Here is a 10,400-nt window from a genome sequence, read left to right on the forward strand (position 1 = left end):
CTTTTTCCTTTCCTACCCCTTTTGGAAAACAACTTGACAACCTGTAAAACAAATAAACAAACAATAACAACAAAAACAGCCCTAGGATGAAGTATTCCCTTTAACCTGGAACCTGTCATTTCAGGAAATTTATCCTAAGGAAATTATATGAAATGAGGAAAATTATGTGTAAATATATTTATTTTCATAAGCATGAAAATTTGTAAAATAGCCTAAATGTGCCCCAGGATGAAGGTTAACATCTGTATTTTAGGCTCCCTGGATGCACAATAGAGCAGGAATTGAAAAATTGTAATGGTCAGGACTATTATGGTCATCACAGAAAATGCTTAAATGTTAAATGAAAAGGACTACGAAATCAAACATACAGTTATGATCAATTTTATAAAATACATGTTCATAAAGGTCCAGATTAAAGGGAATGCATTTTAACCAAGAATAGAAGTGATATTAAGGAAATAAGATTACAAGTGAATTTTTTTGAATGTATCTCTATCTATCTATTTATGGTTTAGCTACAAAAACAATGTTACTGATTCTTGGAGTTAGAACCTGGAATGCTGTCCTTCTAGAATCTAAATCATTATGTTGCTGGCTGCTTTTTGACATTCTGGTCCCTGATCAAATACCCCACCTTCCTTGAGCAGCTACCTAATTACCCGTGACTCCTAACTCCAAGACATCCTCCACCTTGTCTGGTTACCTTCTGATGAATTCTATCTAGAATTCTTATTTATGCATGTGTTTACTTGTATGCCATTTTTCTCACTCAACCGGAATGCAAACCCCATGAGAAGGAAGACTCCACAATTTGAGTTACCTGCAATGTGGCTATCACAGTGGACAGCACAGATACAGAACTTTCCATCAACGTAGAAAGTTCTTTTGAGGGGTCCTAATATGTGCCATGCACGGTGCTGGGGTGGCATGGGATATTGGGAAGATTAACTAAAAATAAAGCAGATTATGAGAGGTTCCTTCATGTGGGCCAACTCCCCCATGAGATCACCAATCTAGCTAATATCTAAATAATAAGAGATTTTGCATATCTCATATGTCTGACTTCTTCTAAAAAAGAAAAAGAATAGTTCTGGCAATAGAGCAATGAAGGACTGGAATTTAATGGAAGCGCTTTCTGGATTACGTGGACATGAATTGCCAGTCCTCCCCAGCTCCTATCATGCCTTATAGTTTGCACCATCTAAGGTAAGTTGTATTAAGAAAAATTATAAAAAGGTAAAAATAAGGCAACAGCATATATTTTCAATATGTTACAGCATTGTCTACTTGGCCTTGCAAGTGGTTAGTTAATTCTCTACAACTGCATCATCCAAGGCTATTGTCACCAGCCAACTGTGGCTATTTATATTAAGCCTAAATTAATTAAAAGTAAATAAAATTAAAAATTCAGTTTCTCAGCCATCCTAGCCACATTTCAAGTGCTTGCTTGCCATCTGGGAACCCCTGCAATGTGGCTAGCCCATTGGACAGCACAGATACAGAACTTTCCATCAACGTAGAAAGTTCTATTTGGGATGTTGATCTAGGAAATGGACCTTGTTTGATTTACTATTGATTAGGGCCCAGTCACATGCTCACTTATGGATTTTTGCCCAAATAGATTTCTGTCTGTGGGAAAAGATAACCCCAAAGGTTACAGGTTTATTGCCTTGGAAGACATTAACCCGTTCAATTTGTGCAGAGTTATTTCAGCGCGCCTGTGCTGACTGACCAGATAAGCCTCGGTTCCTTGAATTTCCCTTTGAATTAACTTTCCCGTCCTGATGATTCTCTCATTAATGAGCCTAGTGGCTTGAAGGGGTGGCCTTCAAAAGACATGTCTATGTCCACACAAATCCCTGTGAATGCCACCTGATTTAGAAAAGGGGCCTCTTCGGATGTAATTAGGGTGAGAATCTTGAGATGAGATTGTCCTGGATTTCCCTTCTAGGACCTAAATCCGAGACAAGGGTTTTTATTTGAGACAGAAGAGGTGAAGTCCCAGAGTCAGAGAGCAGAGAGATGTGGCCACACGCCATGGAAGCTGGGGAACTTGGGCAGCCACCAGGAGCTGGAAGAGGAAGGAAGCTTTCTTCCCCCAGAAACTCTGGAAGGAGCAAGGCCCTGATGACACCTTGATGTTGGACTTCTGGCCTCCAGAACTGTGAGAGAATAAATCTGTGTTGTTTTAAGCTATTTGGTTTGTGGTCATTCATTACCCAGTGTTTGGGATATGCTCTTTTTTTGATATTTCTGTGTGAGTCGTATTTTTAACTTCCAAAGGTTTTACTTTGAGATTTGCCATTTATAGTCAAGCTCATGCTATTTTTTTTCTATTATATTCTTAGTTTTTTTTTTTTTTTTTTTTTTTTTACTGCCCTAATCATGACCGTGTTTAAAATGAAGATGCAATCCTTGACCTCATATCCCAGCCCTGTAGGAAAAAATAGTCTCAAGATGGGCAGAGTAATGAGGAGCAGCGGAGACTGTGCCGGAGACTGTGCCCTGAGAACATGCATTCTGAAACCAGCCTGCCTGGGGTCAAATGCTGGCTCTGCTTGAAAGTACCTTGGGTGAGTGATTTGTCCTGTTTGTCCCTTGACTGATGCTTCTGTAAAAGGGGACAATAATAGCTATCTCGAAAGACTTTTTTTTTTTTTTTTTAACAAGATAATAGGATGATGGGGCTGGGGTTGTGGCTCAGTGGTAGAGTGCTTGCCTAGCACATGTGAGGCCCTGGGTTCGATCCTCAGCACCACATAAAAATAAATAAAAATAAAAGTATTGTGTCCAACTACAACTAAAAAATAAATTTAAAAAAAAAAAAAGATAATAGGATGGATTTATTCATTTATTTATTTAGTGGTTGTGCTGGGAATTGAACCCAAGGCCTGTGTATGCTAGGCAAGGACTCTACCAACTGAGCCATATCTCCAGCCCCTCATAAGACTTTTAATCTCCAAATGATACACACAGAGGTGTGTGTGAAGGATTGAAGAAACTGATTGGTATATATAGTGAATCTGGATTTTAAAAATTCATGCAATAATTATCATGGAAAGCGCAACTCTACGATTATGCTGTATTTTTATGTGTTAAGGGTATTATGTGCATGCCGACAATCAGTTTTACAGGTTGGGCTGCCAGGGAAGCAGGCTGGGAGGGTGCTCTGGGGCGCCTTGGGAACCGCCCTTGGGATCAGCACCCTGGTTAGGGAGGAAGCAGCAGGAGTGGCTTGGGGGGAGGTGAGCTGAACTGAGGTCCACAGATGGCCAGCGCTGACCCTCAGGGGGCTCTGAATGTCCTCAGCTCAGCTGACATGACCAGGCTTTTCCACCCCCTGCTGCCCTCAGTCTGTGTGTGGGCCGCCCGCCCACCGTCCTCTCCCCAGCAGCTGGCTCCCAAGTCCTTCACTGAAAGGCTCTGGGCACTCTAACATTGGCTCACCACACTCTGTGGCTCTCCTCTGGGGTATCCTCATGTTTCATTAGCCAGTGAACCTGGAAGAATGAGAAGTTCTATATCCCGGAGGCTAAATGAGGCTTCACCCCTCCTGGCTGGCAGCAGGTGACAGGTCAGTGTCATCTTTTTCTGCCCACTCCTCCCTTCCTGCTGACAGCCTCTACCCGCCCCTTGCCCTTGGTGTGCACTGGTATGAATATGGAAGGAAGCCCAGAGGGGAGGAGCTGGATCTGAACTCCCTCCCTGCAATTGCCCGACCTTGCCACACCTCAAGGTTTACCGAGGTGCCAGTGTTCCCGCCCCCTCCCCTGCCCTGGTTCAGCCAGGCACCCCTTGCAGAAGGAGTATGGTGTGCAAGAGGGAATGTCCCAAGGGCTGCCTTTCAAATAACCCAAGGAGACACGCTTTAAAAGCTTAAATTCCAGGGGGATTATTCCTGTCAGGGGAAAGGAATAAAAGGAATCCACTTCTGTAAACATGAAACAAAGATCAGAATAAGGGTTTAAATGTAATGCTCAACTAAGACACAGAAAGGCGTGGAAGATTGTACAGTGCTCTGGGCTAGGTTTTTGTTTCTGATCCGGAGAAGAGAGAAATGGGTAAGTGAGTGGGTTAAATGCAGGATTTAGCTGCTTGGAGAGTTTTGAGCTGGAACCATCTCAGGCTCCCCTGTTGGTCTTGCCAGGAGAAGCAGAGAGCTACAAAAGCATTTTTTTAAAAAAATCTGTTTATTGTTTTGTGGGGAGGAGAATGAACCCAGGGGCCCTTTACCACTGAGCCACACTCTCAGCTCATTTTATTTTGAGGCTGGGTCCCACTGAATTGCTTAGGGCCTTGATAAATTGCTGAGTCTGGCTTTGAACTCACAATCCTCCTGCCTCAGCCTCCTGAGCTGCTGGGATTACAGGCGTGTGCCACCACACCCACTGGAGTCAGGGCATTTATCCTCATGCCAGCATGCCCATGTTGTCCTGTGTCTCAGCATGGAAACAAAGTCACGGGGCTGCAGTGAGCCTGGTATCACCAACTTAGTTCTTATACGGCCTCTCTGGCTTTGCAGGAAGTGAGAATGACGGATTCTAATCCTCATCCTGTCACCTAGCAGGGGTGTGACCCACATGAGTCACTGACCTTTGGCCTTAGTTTCTTTTATCTGTGAAATGTGGATAGAGCTAGTGCATCAGTAAGGGTCTTGTGTGCAAGTACAGAAACCATCTGCTTCCATTAAACAAAAAGGGAAGTTCCTGGGCTAGAAGGAAACCTGGAGACCACACCGGATCCCTGTGCCAATGAGACTGCGGGTTGATACTGGACAGTAACAGACAAAACCACAAATAGAAATCTCCTGCAAAGGGTTATCACACAAGGTCTGAGAAGTGCTCAGCCTTGTGTTGAGAGTCCATGTTCAAAAAAACACGGCAGCCTCTCTGCTTCCATACCTACCGTGGAATTCCACTCAACAATCAAAAGGAATCAATTACGGACAAAACAATATATAGATGATTCTCAAAAACTTTAGGTTGAATGAAGGAAACCAAACCAAGAGTTTGATGATTCCCAATTGTGTACTTCCATTTATTTGAAGTTCTAGAAAATAATCTGTGCTATGGCAATAGAATTGAGAACAGTGGTGGCCTCTAAAGCAGAGACTCAGGAGGGAGGGATGCCTGCCAAGGGCATGAGCGAACTTTCTAGGGTGACTGAAGGATTCCATCTCTTTTTTCTTTTTTCTCTTGTGGTGCTGTTGTGGCTATAATGGTAGAGCACCTGCTTAGCTTGTGTGGGGCCTTGGGATCAATCCTTAGCAACACACACACACACACACACACACAATTTCTCAGCTTCCCTTGCTGCTAGACGTGACCATGTAAATTGTTGTTCACCAATAAGATGAATTCTTTGGGAAACCCATGGAGGTAGTCTAATGGGAGTTGACCTGGCAGGAAGGGGCCTTTTTTTTTGGTCTTCAGGTCTATTATTCTGGCTTGCAACTCTGGCAGCCCATGTTGGTAACCTTGGGGATGGAAGCCAACCCTAGATGTCTGCCTCTGAGTTTCATTTAGAGAAGGAAAAAATAGACTCTATTATGTTCAAGTTATTTTTATCTTAGATTTTTATGTTTCATGTAGGGAAATCTAAATCTCATTGATACATAAGCTAAAATTTTCCTTCTGGCCTTCGTTCACTGACAATAATCCATGAAGAAACTCTTCCCTAAACCATCCTTCATCCTAGAGGTCATTGAGGAAAGCAAACTGGCAGGACAGCAGTCTGATTACACTCTCAGGCATGTTTACGCTTACAAAAGGACAACCAGAAAAAGCGATGCCTCACCTAAAAGAAGCATTACAAGTGAAAATAAAAATTTGGAATCTTGCTGGGTGTGGTGGTGCATGCCTGTAAATCCCAGTGACTCAGGAGGCTGAGGCAGGAGAATCACAAATTCAAGGCCAGCCTTAGCAACTTAGTAAATCCCTAAGCAATTTAATGAGACCCTGTCTCAAAATAAAAATCAAAAAGGGCTGGGGATGTGGCTTAGTGGTAAAGTGCCCCTGGGTTTAATCCCCAGTACAAAAAAAAAAAAATCTTATAACTTTTTTATGTAGATACAGATAGGGACTCTGAGAAATGTATAAAATGCACCCTCTTGCCTTTGACAGCCACTTTGTGGTGACTTGGCCACAGTTATGAGAGGAAAAATAAAAGTTAACCATCTACTTTTAGGATTTAGGCAAAAGTGTTTGGAAAGTCTATAAATTAAAGATTTGCTGGAGGGAGACATTATGCAAGTTAAGGTTTCAGAAAACACTCTAAAGGGAAATTATATTCTCTCACATTTATTAGCAGGTTTGCAAAGCAACTATTTCTCATATAAAGGCTCATTTCCATTAGGAAAGAGGTCCTGGTATAGAAAGTTAAATATCTCAAGAAGAAGGGACTGGAAAAGGAATTCCATCTGTCATGTTTTTCTTTTCTCCAATAGGTGCCTTTGGTTCTATGGGTTGGCATGCTTAGTGCTCAACCAGAAACACAAGGCTAAGCCTTCCAATCGTTAAATCAAATAAAGCACACATAGATCCGGAATGTAAACTCCCTGCCTTTTATTATGATCACAGTTGAGCAGGCTTGGCTGGACTTCAGTCATCTAGCACCCGCATTTGCATTTACGTCTGAGAGAGTTTCACAGACCCAAGCCCACCATCCCCTTCCCAGCCCAAGCCCGTGCCTCCCTTGGCACTATCTGTGGTCAGTGCAGTGGGTCCAAGCTCTTGGGTTGCCGTGGTGCCATTCCCTCAGCGGGATTGGCAAGGCTGGCAGAATGAGTACAGCAGCCCCTGGCAATGATTGCAGCCTCCTCCCCACTGATGCCTTCTGTTCTGACCCTTCATTGCTTTTTGAAAACTTAATCCACTGTTTATTTTTTGTTTTGTTTCAAATGCTATTCATAGAAATAATACATCCAAGGTATGGTTATATTCTCTCTAAAAAACTGAAGCATCTGAACTCAGCAGCGCCATCAATCAACTGGATGTTATTAATGTCCATAGTCTACTTCGTCCCATGATGGTAGGATACACATTTTTTTCTCAAGCTCACATGGGAACATATAAGAAGAGAGACCATATTCTGTACTATAAATACACTTTAGCCAATTTAATAGAAATCGGGCTGTGGTTGTAGCTCAGTGGCAGAGCGTTCGCGTAGCATTGTGAGGCACTGGGTTCCATCCGTAGCACCACATAAAAATAAATAAAATAAAGGCATGCTGTCCATCTACCACTACAAAAAAAAAAAAAAAGAACAGAAATCATGCCAGGCATGGAGGCACATACCTGTAATCTCAGTGGCTCAGGAGGCTGAGGCAAGAGAATAGTAAGTTCAAGGCCAGCCTCAGGAATTTAGTGAGGCCCTAGGTAACTTAGTGAGACCCTGTCTCAAAATAAAAAATAAAAAGCTGGGATGTGGTTCTGTGGTTAGGTGCCTCTGGGTTCAAATCCTGGTATCCAAAAAAAAAAAGAAAGAAATCATAACATGTGCTTGCAGACTTTAGTGGAATTAAACTAGAAATTAGTAATAGAAATATTGCTGGAAAATCCCCAAATATTCAAAGAATAAACAACAAACACACTTCTTTTAGTCGTGCTCAGCATGTTACTCAGGATCTCATGCATACTAAGCACACACCCTACTTCTGAGGTACATCCTTAGCTAAACACCACACTTCTAAAACACACCTGGGTCAGAGAATAAATCTCAAGACAAATTTAATAGAATTTTTAACTCAATGAATGAAAATGACAACACAACATCAAAATTTGTGAAAAGCAGTACTTAAAAAGAAATTTAAAACATTGAATGTGTATTAGAACAAAGAAAGATCTAAAAATCACAAATTTAAGCTTCTAAGTAAACTAAAAAAAGAGGAAATTGAGTCCAAGGTAAGCAGAAAAAACAAAAAGAATAAAAATTAGAACATGAATCAATGAAATTAAAAATAAGAAATTAATAGACACAAATCAATGAAACCCCAAATTATTTTTTTTTGGTTTTTGTTTTTAAACCCAGGGACCCTCTACCATATTACCAGCCTTGTTATTTTATAATTTTAAGACAGTGTCTCATTGGTTGCAGAGGCTGGCCTTGGGTTTGTGATCCTCCCTCAGTCTCCCAAATTGCTGAGATTACAGGTGTGCGCACTGCACCTAACTAAAACTGGCTATTTAATGGGATTAATAGAAGTCTAGCCAGATAGCAAAAAAGATGACATAAATTACTAATATCAGACATGAAACAGAGAACATCACTACAAATCCCAAAGACTTTAAAGTGATAATAAAGCAATACTATGAACAACTTCATACCCACAAAATTAATAAACCAGATGAAATGAGCCAATTCCTAGAAAGACACAAATTGCCAAAATTCAAACAAGAAGGAAAAAAAAGTCTGCAGAGGCCTATATCTATTAAGGAAATTGATCCAATAATTAACAACCTTCCACACTGAGGTACAGTGGTGCACACCTATAATCCCAGCAGCTCAGGGGGCAGAAGCAGGAGGATCAGGAGCTCAAAGCCAGCCTCAGCAACTTAGCAAGACCCTGTCTCAAAACAAATACATAAAAGGGCTAAGGGTGTGGCTCAGTGGTTAAGCTCCTCTGGGTTCAAAAAACAACAAAAATAAAAACCTTCAAAAATAGAAGGTGATAGTTCCAGATGAGTTCACCAATGAATGCTACTAAACATGTAAACAAAAATTTTTTAAATCAATTCTCTATAATCTCTTTCAGAAGATAGAAGCAGAGGGAATTCTTCTTAACTAATTATGACCTCAGAATGAGGCCAGCACAAGAAAACTATAGGCTAGTACCATGAATATACATGCAAAAATCTTCAACAAAATATTAGTAAATTGAATCAAAATGTATTAAAAGATACACAGCATGACCAGACGGGATTTATCTCAGACATGCAAACTTGGTTCAATATCTGAAAATCAATGTAACCCATTATATCATATCAAAAGGCTAAGAAGAAAATCTCATGACAGTGTTGATAAATGCAGAAAACATATTTGAAAAAACAAATCAGTGTTCATTCACAATAAAAACTCAAAGCCACAAAGAATCGAGGGGAACTTCCTCAACTAGGTAAAGAAGATCTACAAAATTGTCTACAGTTAACATCATACTCAACTGTTGAGAAACTAGAAGCTTTTCTGCTAAAATAAAGAACAAGGCAAGAATGTCTTTTCTCACCACTCCTTTTCAATATTATTACTAGAATTACTAGCTAATGTAATAAGACAATCAGTAAAAGACATACTGATTGGCAAGGAAGAAATAAACAAATGATATGATTGTTTATATAGAAAATCTGAAAGGATCAACAAAATGCTCCTGAAAATAATAAGATGGTGGAATACTAATTAATGGTACAAATGTCAATTGCTTTCCTATCTGCCTGTAGTAAAGTATAATTTGAAATTAAAAACATAATACCAAGCTGGGCATGGTGATGCATGCCTATAATCCCAGTGGCTCCTGAGGCTGAGTGAGGCAGGAGATTCATGAGTTCAAAGTCAGTGTCAGCAATGGCGAGTCACAAAGCCACTCAGTGAGACCCTGTCTCTAAATAAACCACAAAATAGGGGTGGGGATGTGGCTCAGTGGTCAAGTGCCTTGAGTTCAATCCCTAGTAACAAACAAACAGAAAAACAAACAAACAAACAAACAAAAAACCCAAAACATAATACCATTGACATTAGTATGCTTAAAAAAAAAAAGGCTTCTAGGTATAGTGGCTAGTCCCACCTACTTTGGAGGCAAAGCAGGAGACTGTGAGATTGAGGCTTGCCTGAAAAGGATGACGTAGGAGAAAAATCAAGGTATCTTGGGTATGGCATTGACTTTTAGGATCTAACACCAATATCACAAACCACCAAGGAAAGAATTGGTAAGCTGAACCTCATTAATTAAAAACTTCACTGTAAAAGACAACCAATCTGGAAAGCAATATGGAGATATCCTTTGAAAACTTGGGAATGGAACCACCATTTGACCCAGCTATCCCATTCCTTGGTCTATTCCCAAAGGACTTAAAACAGCATACTACAGGGACACAGGCATGTCAGTGTTTCTAGCAGCACAATTCATAATAGCTAAACTGTGGAACCGACCTAGATGCCCTTCAGTAGATGAATGGATAAAGAAAATGTGGTATATATACAGAATGGAATATTACTCAGCAATAAAAGTGAATAAAATCATGTCATTTGCAGGTAAATGGATGGAGTTGGAGAATATAATGCTAAGTGAAATTAGTCAATCCCAAAAAACCAAATGCTGAATGTTTTCTCTGATATAAGGAGGCTGATTCATAGGGGATAGGGAGGGGGAGCATGGGAGGAATAGACGAACTCTAGATAGGGCAGAGGGG

General features: G+C 40.7%; 1 long non-coding RNA gene across 2 annotated transcripts in view; it reads left to right on the forward strand.

The window, feature by feature from the left end:
- The first annotated feature begins 544 nt into the window (after positions 1-544).
- The window catches only part of LOC125613719, a 20,439-nt gene continuing 10,583 nt past the window's right edge, over positions 545-10,400 (forward strand). Inside the window, exon 1 of one of the 2 annotated variants that reach the window (XR_007344271.1) lies at positions 545-2,573. This is a non-coding gene — a long non-coding RNA (uncharacterized LOC125613719). Of the gene's footprint in view, positions 2,574-2,958; positions 3,575-10,400 lie in introns of those variants that run through there. The other variant, XR_007344270.1, reaches the window with a different exon arrangement.

This window comes from Marmota marmota, unplaced genomic scaffold (assembly GCF_001458135.2).
Source record: "Marmota marmota marmota unplaced genomic scaffold, marMar, whole genome shotgun sequence".
NCBI lineage: Eukaryota > Metazoa > Chordata > Mammalia > Rodentia > Sciuridae > Marmota > Marmota marmota.